Genomic DNA, 16,731 nt, shown 5'->3' with positions numbered 1-16,731 from the left:
GAAGCAAGATGTCAAGAAAGGGAAAAAATTGGTTTTGCTTGTGTTGATTCCCCAGTTGAAACTAAGTATACACGAAAAGTAAGTCTCGAAATGCTGAATACGTAACAAATTGCCTTATGGAGAAAAGGAAATGAGTGAAAAAAAAACATTATGTGCATTTTTAGTTGAGGCAGAACGGGGCATGAATGTTTTAGACTGAAAGGCAACTCATATGCAGACTTTTTAAAATACAGTTTCCTTTTACGTAGAAAGTTCTGAGATGAATGAAAATCATATTAATATTTTCATTTTATGTAAAAAAAAAAAGGAAAGAATGTTCAGCAAATGGTCCGATGGCTCTAAAGGTGTGACAGTCGATTCGTTTGCATGGGGTTTTCCCCTAAGCTTCGTTGTGAAGAAAAGGCGTGTGTTTACCACCTCAGCATAGCTGAGAGGACATTAAGTGTCTCCACTGTGCAGATGTTACTGATTTCAAGCCAGTGCTGTCATATGAATCTTAATTGCTATTATTTCATTGGCAGTAGTGCACAGTTAGCCATTGCTGCAGCATATGTGTGTTGTTCTGCCATTATGTGCCGAAGACTGGTTTACCTGGGGTTCACAGTCTCGTTTTCTGCCTGTCCTTCCCCACCCACCACCCCCGCCATCCCGTGTTGTCGCCATTAAATGCTCTTAAATGGTTTACTTAGAAGATGTGCTTTTGTTTCTGTTTCCTATTGTGTCGTGCGGTTAGAAACACGGTTTATAGACCAAACTCCAACTGTTTGAGATTGGAATGATAGCAATCGGGGTTCATAATCTCCGGCCCATGGGCGAACTGATTCCAGGAAGTACCTGGAACAAAAGTGTAATATGACATTTGCATCATCGTTTTTTAAAGCCTATCGCTATAAAAACAGACGCATTTAGCGGAACAAGACGATATATACAATGTGTGTCTATATATCTATATCCGTATTTTGTGAGCTAGTGTATTTCGGTTACAATTCAACATCAGAATGTGTTTTCAAACAATGACACCAGGAGTAATGCATTTTCCTTATTTACGAATGCTTGCAAATATCCACGTCTTTCTGATTGGCACACACATGCGCACACACATATATATATACATGTATTTAAACAATGGCTATCTCCCAAGCCTTTATTTGGCCCTGTGGAAGAGAAAGCCATATTTTCTCTTTGCCGGGACAGGAACCCGGATGCCGAAGGGTTTTTACGATCCCTTTCCTCTGTGGTACAAAGCAAGGATAATCAATGGTGGCCATAAAACTCACCGAGAAGGGAATGCCGTCAGAAAGCTGGTTTATTCATCCTTTTTTTGCACCAAGACTTCCTTTTGCCCGTTACCAGGCAAAACAAAGTCGAAGTATTCTCACCCCTTTGAAGCCCTCCAAACCCCAACAATAACACCATTCCCTTTTTTGATCCAAAGAATTGATTCTTTTAGGGGAAAGTAACCAGTGAGTAAAAAAAAACCTTGATGTTTGTATTTGCAGAAGCGAGGTCTGTTTTGCATTGCTTAGGTGAGAAAAGAACCTTGTAATGGACACCGTACACCGATAATGTAAATATATGTGCAACTACCTAATGCTGCATTGCTATGGGCAGAATCTACGTGTTACACGTGCATCACAGATAGTCTTCACATTCTCATGCATGAGCCCATTACTCAAAATCTCAGGTTGTCCACGTTAGGGACACATTGCTGAAAGCATGTTCTCCACCAAATATTGTCGATGCTCTTATTTCAAAGGAAATTGGAATCGTCAAGGGCTCCCTGCATATCACCCCTATCACTGGATTGTGAACACGTTTCAAAGCATAGCTACTAAAAAGCTCTCCTTAATTTGTTTTCTTACGTAATCTATATACCGCAGACAACAGCAGCTACAATTTCTGTTATTTTTAAATTGTTCTACTGATAGCTTTATATACGTCTCTGTACAATGGGGGCTTGTGTGTGTCTCTGATAGGCTCAATCAAATTCCTGTCTTTTCTAATTTGCAGTTACTCGAGTTTTTGCTTTGAGGTGAGGTGTTGTACAACGAGTGTCTTGTATGGGGGATTATAGTGCGTCATGCGGTCGGGAAAGTTCAGTGTTTTATTGCAACTCTAAACAGGGGGCAACGCTTAAAGATCTGTTCGATTTATGGTGAGCAATGAATGCACAGCTGCTCCAAGTAAGGCGGGATAACACAAAAAGGAACTATAAATATTAGAGAACACTTTGATGAAATAGAAAGAAAAACCTCAATCCAAGCGTGGTCTTAAACTGTACAATCTATGTCACATTAGTTGTGCAAAAAACATGCAAGTATGCGAACTTAAGGAAAATAGCGAGGATCTATAAACGAGCTATGTTTTTTGTACAGTTTTCTGCAAATTTCAAATCGTTGAGAGGTTAAGAATAAAAATACTTTTCAGCCATGTAACCCACATTTCGTTTTTTTGGGGGGTAAGTGTTCCCTCATCTCCTGAACTAATGACTTGTGAATGTAACGGGAACGAGAGAACACACACACACACACACACACGTCCCCCTACTCACACACACACACGTCCCCCTACTCACACACACGTCCCCCTACTACAACACACACGTCCCCCTACTCACACACACACACGTCCCCCTACTCACACACACACACGTCCCCCTACTCATACACACACACACGTCCCCCTACTCACACACACACACACGTCCCCCTACTCACACACACGTCCCCCTACTCACACACACGTCCCCCTACTCACACACACGTCCCCCTACTCATATATGTTGTGGCTTAACATAAACCAATATTTTTTAAGTTTCCCTGGCACAGTGTATTTTCAGCTTCATTCCCTACGCATTTGAGGTAGGGGGAAATAGCCGGACTTTATCCCACTCAAAGATAACTGGCAGATTGATTAAGTGAGAGACATAAAAAGATTTAAGTGATGTTGCCAAACAGACGTGTTTTCTACGCCCTCATCAATACAACAAGGAAGGGCGAAATGATATTTTATGAACTTTCGGCTTTATAAATCAAGAAAGCTTTTCGGACCCTTATTTGCCACATTTGTATCCATGCATCTTCCTTTTGCTTTTTTCCTGATGGTCTGTATTGATTAGTTGTCCAATATTCAGCTGGGCAAAAACAGAGGCTATGTGTGTCGCAGGCATATCCTATACCGGCAGGTAAACACTGTAGCATTTTTGTGAGCAAAAAGAGCAAATATAATGTCTATATGTAAGTTAATACGCACGAGTAGTTGTAATACATGCAAAGTGTATGTATACTTATGCAAGACGTGCTTTGTTATCGACATTTCAATCAATTTCCGGTTTACTACCTACCATACATTAGAAGTAAACGCGCAGAAATGTTCTATAGATCAACGTGTATATGCTCACAACTCCGCCCCACACACACACATATATATATATTGCATGCAGTTAGAACGCGGAGTGAGGTTTTTAGATGGTGTGTTTATTTTGTTCTGTGTATCACACACTCTTATGGGAATGTGGGCTAAGAGTAAATCAGTAGCATGTTAAGTATAAATGCATTTACAAACATATAACAAAACATGACTGATCACTTATCTTTCTAAACCTCGTAGAATATTTATGTGTCATTTATTGCGCTTCCGGGTTCTTCCTTATGACTAGGCTTTTCTAAAGAAGGATGTTTTCGTATTAGTAATAACCCCTGTCATCCATACATTTTTAGAGCCTGGTTTGATGATTTTATGGGTGGGAAATGTTAGGCCGCTCTCTTTTTAATGGAGATGTCTCAAACCTTCAAGGTTTAGTGTCACTATCGCAAGAACAATATCACACTGAAGGCTATTTCATTTTAATTTAAATATGGGTTCTAAGGACCAGTGTGTGTTTTAGTAATGTATTTTTTCTCTTTGATGACTTACTTCTCACAGAAAACATTAAAATGTTTAACTTAAAAAAAATTGCGCCAGGTAAAATTTTTAGATGCCTGTACTTAGTATTCAAATTGGATATAAATACACCACACGGAAAAAATAACAAATAAAGGTTTGTGTCCACCTAAAATTATCTCAATCCTGAGACTGACCTTTTTGAGGTACTCAACCGAACTCCCCATTCCTACAGACCACACCATATCTACCTATAATAATTTCTTATGTAATTTTTTTTATCTATTTAAATAGGGCGAGCATGCTGTGTGGATGTTTGTACGGAACATTTAGGCAACTTGACTTTTTCTTAAAAAGTGCTTATTTCGCCTTCTCTCTTATGTGCACGTGGGCGCTTTTGTGTGGAGTAACAGAAGGTATATGTTGCACATTGTTTTCCAACTCTCATGTGTGTCCCATTTTCTTTGAGAGTTTCAAGACTCGCTATAGTTGTTTTTACATGTGTATTACATGATGGTGTAAACTGCTGGTACTCCTTCTTGAAGGGCTGTTCCTATACATTTTCTAGTTACTGTATGTCTCAAAATTGAAGTTATAGCGAATAGCTAGTTATTGAGCTCTACAAACGATTTTATAATACTTGATTTTTTTCTATTAGGTTCCTATGAGCAGAAAGAAGTCACGAGGCGCAGTTTTGTGGATCAAGGAAAGTTCGGTTGTATGAAATACTTGTACACGTGGCTCCAATCCAAACGAACATTTGTGGCCCGTGTTTGAACGTCTGTGTGTATGAATATTACCGCGATGGCCCATATTACATACATGGTGGAAAGCTCGCGTCGCGTATACCGGATAAACAATACCAGCTTCCTGTAAGCTATAATGTAGCAGAACCCATCACCCGCGGCAACCTGCAACTCCTCACTCACTATTGCATGTTATGAAGATGGACGGAGCTGCTTGAACTGTGTGATCGGTCTATTTGGGATTGTTAATAAATATGTATCTAAGCGCATCTGTATCTGTGTTTGCATGCGTGTGTTTAAGGACGACATTGCTCATTCTTGAACTCATAAGCATTTATAAAAGTACTGCTTCCTTGTTCACGGACATATATACATAACCATTCTCAGGGTGACATTAGAATATAGCTTAACTGTACAAAAGTAATAGCATTTGTTTTATTCCACTTCCAAGGCTCTTTTTTTTTGGGGGGGGGGGGGGGGGGTGGGGGCGTTACCGCTTCCAATGTGAAATGGTAGGGAGCTGTCCTACTGATGTACCTACCAGCTGTTACAATTTTAAAAAAAACACTAGTCGCCCCTCACTCAGCTGCAAGAGATCTATTGCTCTAGTTTCAATAAAAGGTAAACGAGAATATCACATTTGTGTTGCTTGACTTGGCCATTGTAATTTTTATCCATCACAAGTAACTGATATCCAAGAACTCACAGAAATAATAACCAAATAACTGAGTTTTGCTAGATCAAGAATGTGCAACTAAAACGTATCAATTGAAGAATATTCCAATGTAGGACAGATCAAGAAAATACCATTGAATAATTAATATATATATTTAGCAAATAATCTAAGGTAATGACATCACAAGAAACTACTAGAAAGGAGTTCGGATTTTGAGAACATTCTGCGCGGGAGGATAAGAATGGAAGATCAGCCCGCCGCTAAAACACCAGCCTTATAGTTTGTGTGCACACACTTAAAAGCAGGAGTTCGATATCAAATAACACGAACGACCTATTTGAACATAGGATACAATATCCATTGAGTGGCTGCTGTCATGTGTGAACCTTTAAGCAGGCCAAGCAACAATGGTCTAACTCACTTACAGTAAACTATATCAACGAGCCTTCGTGTAACCAGGCGAAAGAACACACACGCGCATGCACACACCTTATGTCCATGAAAAGGATATATTTACGTCTCTGCATGGTAATAGGGGAAATCCAATGTCTTTTGGCAAAACAAGTATTCAAGGCAGTGGCACTGATTACTCGAACTCTCAAAGTCTGAACTGAGAAGAGGCGGGGGTGGGGGATTGGAGTGTGTGTGTGCACGTGTGTCGTCAAAATATACATCGCATTCCTCCTTTGTGAAATATGTTCAAACGCAACAATAGTTTCCCCGCTTTCATACATATATTTGCTTCTCCGTTAGAAATTTAGAATTTGATGAATGTACGACTCACGAGGCCTATTGTATGAGGCAATGTCCTATTTACTTTTACACCATGGCAGTAGCCACATCGTTTCAGTCTTACGCACTGCTATCCAGTGATCTATTTAATACATGACATTACATACCATCCAAGGGCACCCATGCAGCACCTCTCCATCGTATAGCCTTGCGAAGAGCGGAGGGTTTTACAGAACACTGCGCCTGTTGCATGCTAGTCCCGGTAGGTTGTAAGATAAGCCCTGCTGCAAAGTTTAGCATCATCTCCATAGCGCTGCAGACGCTCAGAAGCCAGATCTGCAGTTGCAGGCCGCTGCCCAGTAAACACTGTAAACAGTGTGCTTGCAGCTCTTGCTTTGACAGGGGGAGGGCGTGCTTCTCAGATCCATCTCCCTTAAGGTAGAAGCGGCGTGTGCATCTGCCGCCGAGCACCCACGCCTTCCGCACTTCAATGGAGTGGGAGAATAGTAGTATAGGGTACCAGTGCCCACACCCAGAGGCCTTTTGGTCTGATCATATTTCCTTTGCACCCAGTTACCCACGGAGAACCTTCTTGTGCCTCTCTTTCCTTCCATCGTCACCTCCTTCTGTCTCTTTCTTTATTTCTCTCTCTCACACACACACACAATATGTATTTAACTTTGGCCTTTACGCTGCTAGTTTCTTCCGTGATTTTTTTCTCAATTACTCCTTCCTCCATAATGGACGCTCCGAATAATGCGGATCTGGCATCCATATGTCACATGGTGGCACTATACCCAGTAATAGTTGAAATTCGCCTCTAAATCACCCCAGTATTACAATTACTAATACACCTCACAACACAAAAAAAACAATGGTGACTAGTTGGCATTTCCAATGTGGACTTTCTCGTCGGTCTTGAGGAAAGCGGCTCCCAACATATGGGTGAAGGGTTGGGGAAGGAGGGGTCGCAAACAAAAGTGCTGTACATGAAAATGAGAAAGGCACATTTCCTACAAATTTGTGTTTTCCACATTACAATTGTCATGTCATATTTTGTTGCCATAATTGTATTGCAAAGTTTTTTTTTTACTGCTTCATTCGGAAACGCCCAAAATGAAAAATTACATGCTTTCTATAGGGAACTTTATGTCATCCCCTTTGTGCTACATTTCCCGTAACACGCGACCCTATTTTGTCCTCTTCTCGCCTGTGATAATTCCATCAACGGGTTCCTTTATCCAACCAGTTCCCACTTACGCCTGCCTTTGAAGCCACGCTACAGATAGCAGAATCTGCTCCACACGATCAGCTACAAGTCTCGTTTTATGGCCGGCATCAAGAAGCTGCTGTCTTCCGGAAACGGGGCCGTGGGCGGGAATTCAATGTCCACGCCCACACAGAAGGCAGCCCGACAGCCAATCAACAGATCGGAGTTCCCTCTGCCTTCACTGCTGCTGTCTTATTGGAGGCACTGCTGCGTCTTAAATGATCTTGCGAAGAACACGTCACGCTTTCAAAACAGGTGGAGGAAATACTCACAATTCAATTGTTTGTTGCTATGGGGAAATGTATCTATAGACCCACCATGTATTTATGAACATTAAAATAAGCTATGAATGTTACTGCTTTTCGTTTTTTTTCTGTAAACGTCAACCGGCGCCTGCCTTGAAAACTAACATCGCGGAGGCATGGATGGATATTTTTGAACTAATATACACACACGGGGTAGTTACACATCACTCTCTGTGGCAGTACTATACACTTGTTGACACACTCGCAACCTTTGAATAAGAACATTTAATCACTTACACTGGGTTAGAAATGGCGTGTGCTCGCGCACAGCTTATAGTTGCCCAATCTAGCTTCTGTTGAGCCTCTCTCTTCTTACCCAGTCACATCTATCTTCTATCTTTTGCTACAGGTACGGTTTATTTTGTTGTTATGAATTCATGCTTCCCTGCCAATCTCTAATCAACGCTCTCGTTTAGCGCTCTATTTTATGTGCTCTCTGTACTCGCAGTTTGAATGCTATTCCTTTATTATTTTATTTTCACCGCCACCCTACAGCACCCTTCTTCCTGTCTTCTGTCTGGTGGGTTCTCTTGAACCACTATCTCCTACTAAGATGGTTTGGTCATTCGCATTTTCTTTGTAGCCCACCAGTGAAATCCTGATTACTAGGTAGAGACATTGCCTGCCGCTCGTTAATCTGTTTATGACTTGGCACCTTGAATTTTTGTCTTACACATAGGCGAATATAAATAACCAAGTGCACATATTGATGTATACACATCAGTACAATCGTGTAAGTAAGCACACTTGCTTTGTAAGTACTTCACTTTCTGTTAATACCACATTTAGTCACTAGTAGCTCCCAAAAAGCTCTTTCCACGAGTGTGTTCATTTAACTTTGTATGGCCTATGGTCTTATATGGACTAGGCTGCAACGTCACCACCAGTGTAACAAGCTGTTCAGTTTTTCGTCAATATCATAGCATACTAGTGAAAAGGCGTACACTATACATTATGAGACACCTTTAGGGTACGTTTGCCAGAAGCGGAAGTGAGTCCCGGCGGCATCATCTATGCCTCTCTTCTGGATAGCATCAATAAGGCGCCCTGTACACTGTACACCGACACAGACGCGAACAAAGGCATACCTCACACTGAGCACATACAATGGGGTGCACTCTGCAGGTTTGAGCAGGGAGAGCATGTCGATGCTGGGAAAATCCATACACTAGACCCACTGGGAAGGTGATAAGCCCCCCCCCCCCACACACACAACGAAGAACCCGTGATCTGAGCATGGGTTCATCGAGGTGTGTGTGTGTGTAAACAAACAGACAAATCCATACACCACCCTACTCCCTCGGAGGGAGACAGGACGCACACGAGGATTGCAAGGTCAAAGCTTCTTTATTGTGTTGGGCCTCCCTCCACCCAGCAACTGGGATATATATATATATACACATACACACACATTCTATCTACACATGCGGCTTCGTACAAGCTTTGTCATTCCTAGGACCTAATTAGGACCTAACGAAGGAAGAACCATGTTGTGTTGAGAGGGGCATTGAAATACCTGACCGACGTGCTCATTTTAATCTTCATTTTAGAATAAAAAAAAACTAACTAATATGGGTAACTATATAATGGGGCATATTATTTATATGATTAACAGCAAGTAATCCTCTGAATCCCCATTTATTCGGAATAATGGAATCGGCTATTATTTGGTCGGTGAAATATAAATGGCAGCGGCCTGCTGCACCTGTTTGCTTCGTTCTGTATCTGGGTGGAGTAGGGAGTCTAATCTAGCCAACCGAAATAGCTTATTTTCGGTCTCTAGATTACTTCTGACCATCCCAACGATGTGACATTTTAGTTTGTATGAAATAGGCCCCGCGCTGTTCAGTATAACGGCGGGACTTCAGTAGCACAGTAATGTTGCGAGATAAAGTACGAAGCAGCCATTGTATTGCCGCAGCTGGGGGATCATTAAAACATTTCAATATGCAACTGCACGGTTCACTGGACTCTAAAATCAAATATGTTTAAAATCGTGAAAAATTATGATTAAAGTAGCGATACCTCGCGAAGTGAGGAACTTTGTAGAGAGAAAAATGATGTAAAATGTATTAAACAAGATCAGAATTTAGCCTTGTCCCGAAACTCTGAGACCAGACAAAAAAGTTATTTATTTACAGCTAGAAAGACTAGAACTCGTGTTAGGTCTATATTTCTGCCCTCTCGTTCATAAAATACATACATTCATTGTGCACACGGTGAACTCGAGCATGTGTCCCCATTCCCTAGAAATGTAGCGTATTGTATGTCGTCAGTATATGTAAAGTATGTCTGCTTTCGTGAAAGAGACTGCAACATATCTATATAATCGTAAGGAGAGAGGTTTGATCTCTTCTCTCTTCTTACGGTTATAGTTTTCCCTTCATTGTATTTTGGTATGATTCTTTTTACGTTACAACTTCATTAATGAACACCATATGTATGATCTTTGATGCCTCTTATCATATCATTTATGAAAATAAAATTGACTTGTAAAAGATTTGACCAAAATTACTTCCTCCTCAGGCTTCGTAAATCCGGCTCCCCAGCTTCAAAATGAAACCAAACTACTGTTTGAATGCGAGCATTAACGAGGAAGAAAGTCATTTTAACAGAGTTGAAAATATATATATTTCCTGCCTGTCGAAGAGAAAAGACTGAAACATTAAGTGTTTGGGAAAATATCGCTCTTTGATGTGACGGCGCAAAGTCATTAAAACGCTACAAATCCCCACACACGTTTTTACTTATGTTCAAAATGATCAGGAAAAAGCACGCCATTATATGAAATTCGAGGTTACATCTGACGATCCCCACTTGCAACAGATATTGAATTAGGGGAGAGGGTGTGTTATGCAATTACATCAGAAAAACTGCGAAACTATTCATGAAACACATTAATTCAGCTATGAAATTCCAAATTGAAATGCGAAAATAACGAGTGCAATTTCTTCCAACAACATTTAGATCCCGGCTCGCGGGGGACATGGGAACCAAGGCCAACGTGCTAAAGGGTTAGTGCCCCCCAATATAGAGTTGGCCTTGCAACTTCCTGAATGTTGCGTCGCACTGCGCATGTGTCCGGAAGGCCCTTTCATTAGAAACTGTTGCATATCTCTTTAGCCCCACTTCCCTGCAGCCCCCCAAGCTTCTGTGCACCGCTGTAACCCCTTCTCTCCGCTAACAGTGTTCTTCTGTTTACGTGTGGGCCAAGAGCAGAATTGGATCAATGGAAACAGACATAGCATGCGGCCAACAACAAGCCCATTGCCCTATCGTTCCAACACAGCATCGCTCACAGAACCCCCGGTGACATCACAAAGAACACCCCCGCCTTTACCTCACCACCCCCACCCCGCGAATTAACTACATTCCCTCATATCAGGCTTCCACGCCTGCTTTTTCCTGGCTCAGAAAATCATGTATCATTATTTTTTACCACCCTTTGCCACGGATCATTAGTTAAGACATTTTAGCCAATAAGGGATCACTTACCCAACGCTTCCTCTCTCTGTCTCCCTCTCTCTTTCCATTCCTCCTTCCTTCCCTCTGTCTGTCTCATCCGCTGATGCTTTGTCGAGCTCCACAAACACAGGGCGAAGAGGAAAACACATCTCCCCCATGAGGCGCAGCGGAGCAAGGGACAGTGCACTGGCTTCTAAGGGCAGCGGAGATTAGGGAGGAAGAAAAAAATGTATACCCAAAAGGTATTTACAACTGCTTGCTCCCGTGCTCTCTGATTCTCCTAAGGAAAGGGGATGCCTTTTGCCCCTAGGGGTGGAAAAGGGGGAGGCGGGCGTAAGGTGTAGCCATTCATTGAGTCCAAAATGCCTTGGAGCAGCACGGGAAGAGGGGAAAAAACAAAAGGAATCTAGATTTTATGGGGCGGGCGAGAGAAAAATGAGAAACTAAATTTAAAAAAGGAGGTCGGATAAACCTCTATCACTGGCACTGGTCGGACTGTTAAAGAAAGAGAGCACAGTGAAATAGTCATAAGCGAAACCAACAATAAAAAGTTCACGTTCACGGATGGTGTCCACATGACTTCCTGTGGCCAATCCTACTTGTGATTCAGTCGTAAACTTTTATTGCTTAGCTGTAAATTTCCTGCAAACAACTCGGAATGCGCTGCATCTCTGTGGCGTGTGCAGACCTGATCCTCTCCCTCCGCCATATTTAGAACCGACTATTAGGGACTTCTTTTTTTGGCCCCCGCCCTGCAGTGTGTCCCCACCCCGAAAGAAAAAAACAAGAGCTTTCTGCCTGTGACTGCATTTTGGGCGGAGGACTGAAAACCTTATTGCATAGCGTTAAAGTCAACGCACGGATGATCTTAAAAGTGCATATTGTGCATTATTGCATTATAAGTGTTTATGGCCTCTAGTATTTGTTGGAGGTTTTGGGACAAAAGAGAGGGGCAATGTTTTGCTCTTATTACTCAAACTCTTAACTAGATTTATAATGGCACACGTTCAGAGAAAAATACTTATTTCAGTATGAAAAATATTAGCTGTTTAACATTGCAACATAAATGTAAATACGAACACTGCCTGCTCGGAGCTCCTCTGAAATGAAAGAAACTTGAACTGTTTTTCCACGGAAAGCTAACGTGTCACCTTCTTCTTGCTTGGTTTTATAATGCCATTTCCTGTCCCGCTATGTTCAAAATAGAGGTCACTTCGTCTGAAATAGTCGAACTTGTAACCATTTACAAGTTTAGGCCCTGAAATGCTTTCTGTAGTTATCCAGCTAGAACACGTCATCGACGAGGACATTCCATGTATTTTAACACTCTTCCATTCCTTTGATATTGGCCGTTCTCCTGCCTGGAGAGGATTTCTGGTTCTGACTGCAGTGGTTTGAAATAATATTAGTTTTAAAAAGTGCCGACCTACACCCTTTTGGGTGTGCCCATTGTCATCACGTTCAATGACAAATTTGATATTTACTTGGCCTAATGATTATTGTAAGTATGATGGAGGAGACACATGTCGCAAATACACGATATAACGTACGGAAGGGTACGAGAAAGCATATTGTATGGAATGAGGTAGGAGTGCAGCATGTTGCTGCGGCTAAAACAAGACACACACCACAGGATCAACTAAAACCATCTCAGGTGTCATTAGAATTGGTCGGCTTCAGTTATAAGTTTTTGTGAACTGTTGCTGCTCCCTGGAATCAAAGATGAGGATTCTACCTCAATTATTAGACACATTCACAGAGTGTTTTGCAATTTTCGGTGGTGCTTCTTTTTGCACCTGTAGTATATGAATCTTCTAAAAAGTATTTACTTTTCGAAACGGTCGCAGACCCCATGGCGGGTCACTCCGAAGAGCAGCTGATTGAACAGAGATCAAACACCGCGTCATGTTCACTTAAATTAGATTATAATGCTGTAAGCCCTCCTGCGCCACAAACAAGCAGGTCAACCAACACCTACCTTCTCCATATTTTCCAGACACAACAATATATTCTCACTAGGATTTTCCGCACGGTTTATCAGCATGTATTGCTTTATCTTCATTTCATTTGGCATGGTCCCCGTTTAGTTTAATCATCTCGTTTTATTTCCTGCTTTTGCTTTCGTTTTGTTATATTCATTACTAATATAATGTATACTATATTTAGATTGCTTTACCTTATTGCATATCTTTCCCCATCATTATTTGTATGCGTTTTTACCCTTACTGTATATTTTGCCCGTCTTTTCATATTGTATTTATTATCTGTTCTCATCTTATATTTCCGCATAACTGTTGTTTGGTTGCTACAAGTTCCTTCTTTTCTTTAGTCTAGTCTCTATTTTTTATAATTATTTTTCATACTTACGAATCTGGCGGCGATAGCTTCTTTTATCACCCCCCTCCCCCAACACACACACACACACACACACACACACGGTGGGAGGGTTTACCCCTGTCACTAGATACAGTAAATGCCCTTAATATCCTTATGCCCCACAATTATCGAATAGGTATTGAAACTTACAAGCATAAGACGAATGCATGGAGAAAAGGTTCTCCCGTTTGTGAGGTGTCACCGAAGAGTTTTCTTTTATCTTTATTTTTTAAATAAAGTGCATTTGCAAGTCCCCCTTCTCTATCCCTCTCTCTCTCTATATATATATATATATATATATATATATGTGTGTGTGTGTGTGTATATATATATATAGTATTACATAACAATAACATTTAGATTAATTTCAACTTAAAAAAATGTCATTATTGTCGTTTTATCTCTCTTTGAAATTTTGCCAAGTTGTATGATATCACCTAAAGAATAATCCAGATGTTTGGATAGAATTCCACCTTTTATAATTGTTCCGTTTTTCGGTGTGTAACGCAGTGACTCTTATAGAAACACAGATTATTTTCGGAATATCACTCTAAATAGAAAGCTGCCTTTGTAAAAACTGAAATTCCTAGTTAAAAAAATCGTTGTCCTCCGAAGTAACTTGTGGCGTGTTAGATGTTGCTAATTTAACCAATGTTGTCTTCTGGAGATTAACGCCAACATTGGCTTGGTAGCAGTTATTATCGAACAAGATGCTTGAGGATTCTGGTGGCTTAAACAACTTTTTTACATGAATGTGAACAGCAAATAAATAATTATCGAACAAGATGCTTGAGGATTCTGGTGGCTTAAACAACTTTTTTACATGAATGTGAACAGCAAATAAATAAATATGTGGAAAGAAAAAGTAATGTCTTATGAGGCTTGTCCATGGTTCTTACTTCAAAGCGAGAAACCAGTTTCAATATTTGAGGGGATGTGAGAGGGGATTCTTATCTCACAAATTACTCTTTTCTTCCATATCATGGCAGTTTTCAGTTTGACTTTTTTCAGTATTCAAATCATGATGTGCTTAATTCATAAATAAATAAAGAATAGTTCTATCCACTCAAACTAGTCCTCTACGTATCGGTTGTTATTTGTAAAAAGGAAAAAAAATAGGTGTGGTTTCTTTTCCTATTTATAGCTGGCTCATAATTCTGGGTTGGCATCTGTATATAGCAAGGTATGTGTCTGTTTTCATGGATCTATATATCTGTCTTTGTGTCTCAAGTAAAGTTTCTGAACCTCGTCACTTTCTCTGTATCACTGTGTGTGTGTGTGTGCCTGGCATCCTGTGTCTTTAGCTGTTTCTTAACTTGTCTCATTGTCTGTATTTGCGTTTGTCTAGTCCCTTTGCTCATCCGCTTGTTTATTTGACTGCCCGTTAGCTAGCTGCCTATCACCCAGTGTGTCACTAACCAAGTGTATCATCCTCTTGGTGGGCTGTCTATGTTTCTATGTTTGTTTCTTAACCTTTCTTGTCTGTTTGCTGCCTCGGTGCATGTTTGACTTTGTTATTGTAGACTGTGCATTTGTGAACAAAATTGTTTTTATCTAGTGATCTATATATCAATTTGTCTGATATTCTATGGAATTGAAGGGCACATCAAAAACTATTGAGTTTCTTTCATATTTTTGACTCGCCATGCTATTGCGGAGGTTCCATGTGTGTATAAATCTATCTATCTATCCATCTATCTGCTTATCTGTCTTTCTGTCTGTCTGGTTCTTTACAAGAGTATGTTATTCCTCACATGAGGAGTACATGTTGCTGTCCATTTATGCAGGGTCTGGATACAATATTACATTTGATTACGTTTCAGCAGAGTTCATTTTTTGTATTCAAACTAATAGTTTTGTGGTGAAACAGAAGTTCCTCAGATAATCCTAATGGTTCCTTATAGATTTTTGTGGTGTAGAGAAGTTCTTCGGAGCCCAAGTTGGCCGTGTTTACGAACGCTGACTCTGAAATTACTTATATAGTGGTAACTTTCTTTATTACTAAAAACGTTCAAAAATGTTATTGAGAGAAGCAGTTTGCTAAATGAAAAGTTGTGAATGATGTCAATATTGCAGAATATCGGTGGTTATTCAAGGGTCCCTCTGAAGATGGGCATAAATGGATGACCAGATCAGTCACCCGAATAGCAGTTATTTATATTTTAAGTCTTAAAATGTGTAAACATAGATACAATGTATGTGTGTGTGTATATATATATATATATATATATGTATACACACACACACACACACACAAACCTATCTATAGTTACAAATTATCAAAGTATAACAAATTATGATCAAATGTCTCTCTCTCTCTATATATATATATATATATATATATATATATATAGATATACATACATACATGCATGCATACATATTGAGAGAGATAATACGTAGGCCCGTTCACAAATGTCAAGCAGCCGAGCCATTTCTGCATTACAAGGCTCCTCAGATGCACATATATGAGGCTGGATTCCCGGATATTTTTCTGTGGCTAGATGTTCTTCACCACTACCTTAATGCCTGATTTTCCAAGCTGAACTCATCCCCACACATTGGGCCCATAGTTGTGTGTTGGCTAAAGAGCAGTCCTTCTTTGGGTGGAAGGTGTAACTTTATTGGCCTTTGATGGCAGTGCTGTACTGTACCATTCAAATGTGACTTGAAATGAATCCTCGGCGCTATTTGCAGCACAAACAAACCTAAGCTATTGTGTATTTTCCTGTAGCTGAAATCAAGGGACACACCAGGTTTACCCCAGGAGGCAGGGCGTGTTCAGCCACTGGAAATACAATTTAGCCTTTAAGCTCTCAAAGTGAGGAGCGGTATGGTACCTTCAGGGGTCTTTCACTAAACGTTTTACCTTTGGAGTAATACACAGTAATGATCAAGAAACAATTGTGAAGTGCCTCGGCCATGTCCTTTAGTTAGTACTGTGAGAAAAGGTTCCCTCTTCCAAAGGGCTAGAATACGACGCTGTCCATTCAGCCCCAGAAAGGTGTGCAAACACCCAGGTTCATATGAGGAAGGGGCCCGCCTTCCCGGGTTCGCATCTCCTTGCACAAGTATTAAAAAGCAAAGTGAACCCAGGCTTTGTGAGAGGAAATCGCACGTCATTTAATCCACTTCCTCTCTACCCTAATTCCACTTTTAAGCGGTGTTCTCAAACATGTCAGATGAAAAGAAAACAACCCTGGTTTATCTTCAGGAGAGAATTAATCGCCGATTTCCCCATGGGTGTCTGAAAACATAGCGTGCTTTCATGGGGATAGA

The sequence above is a fragment of the Triturus cristatus genome, chromosome 4_1 (genome assembly GCF_964204655.1).
Source record: "Triturus cristatus chromosome 4_1, aTriCri1.1, whole genome shotgun sequence".
NCBI classification, from domain to species: Eukaryota; Metazoa; Chordata; class Amphibia; order Caudata; family Salamandridae; genus Triturus; species Triturus cristatus.
The sequence above is the reverse complement of the archived record's forward strand: the minus strand, read 5'-3'. Positions refer to the sequence as shown.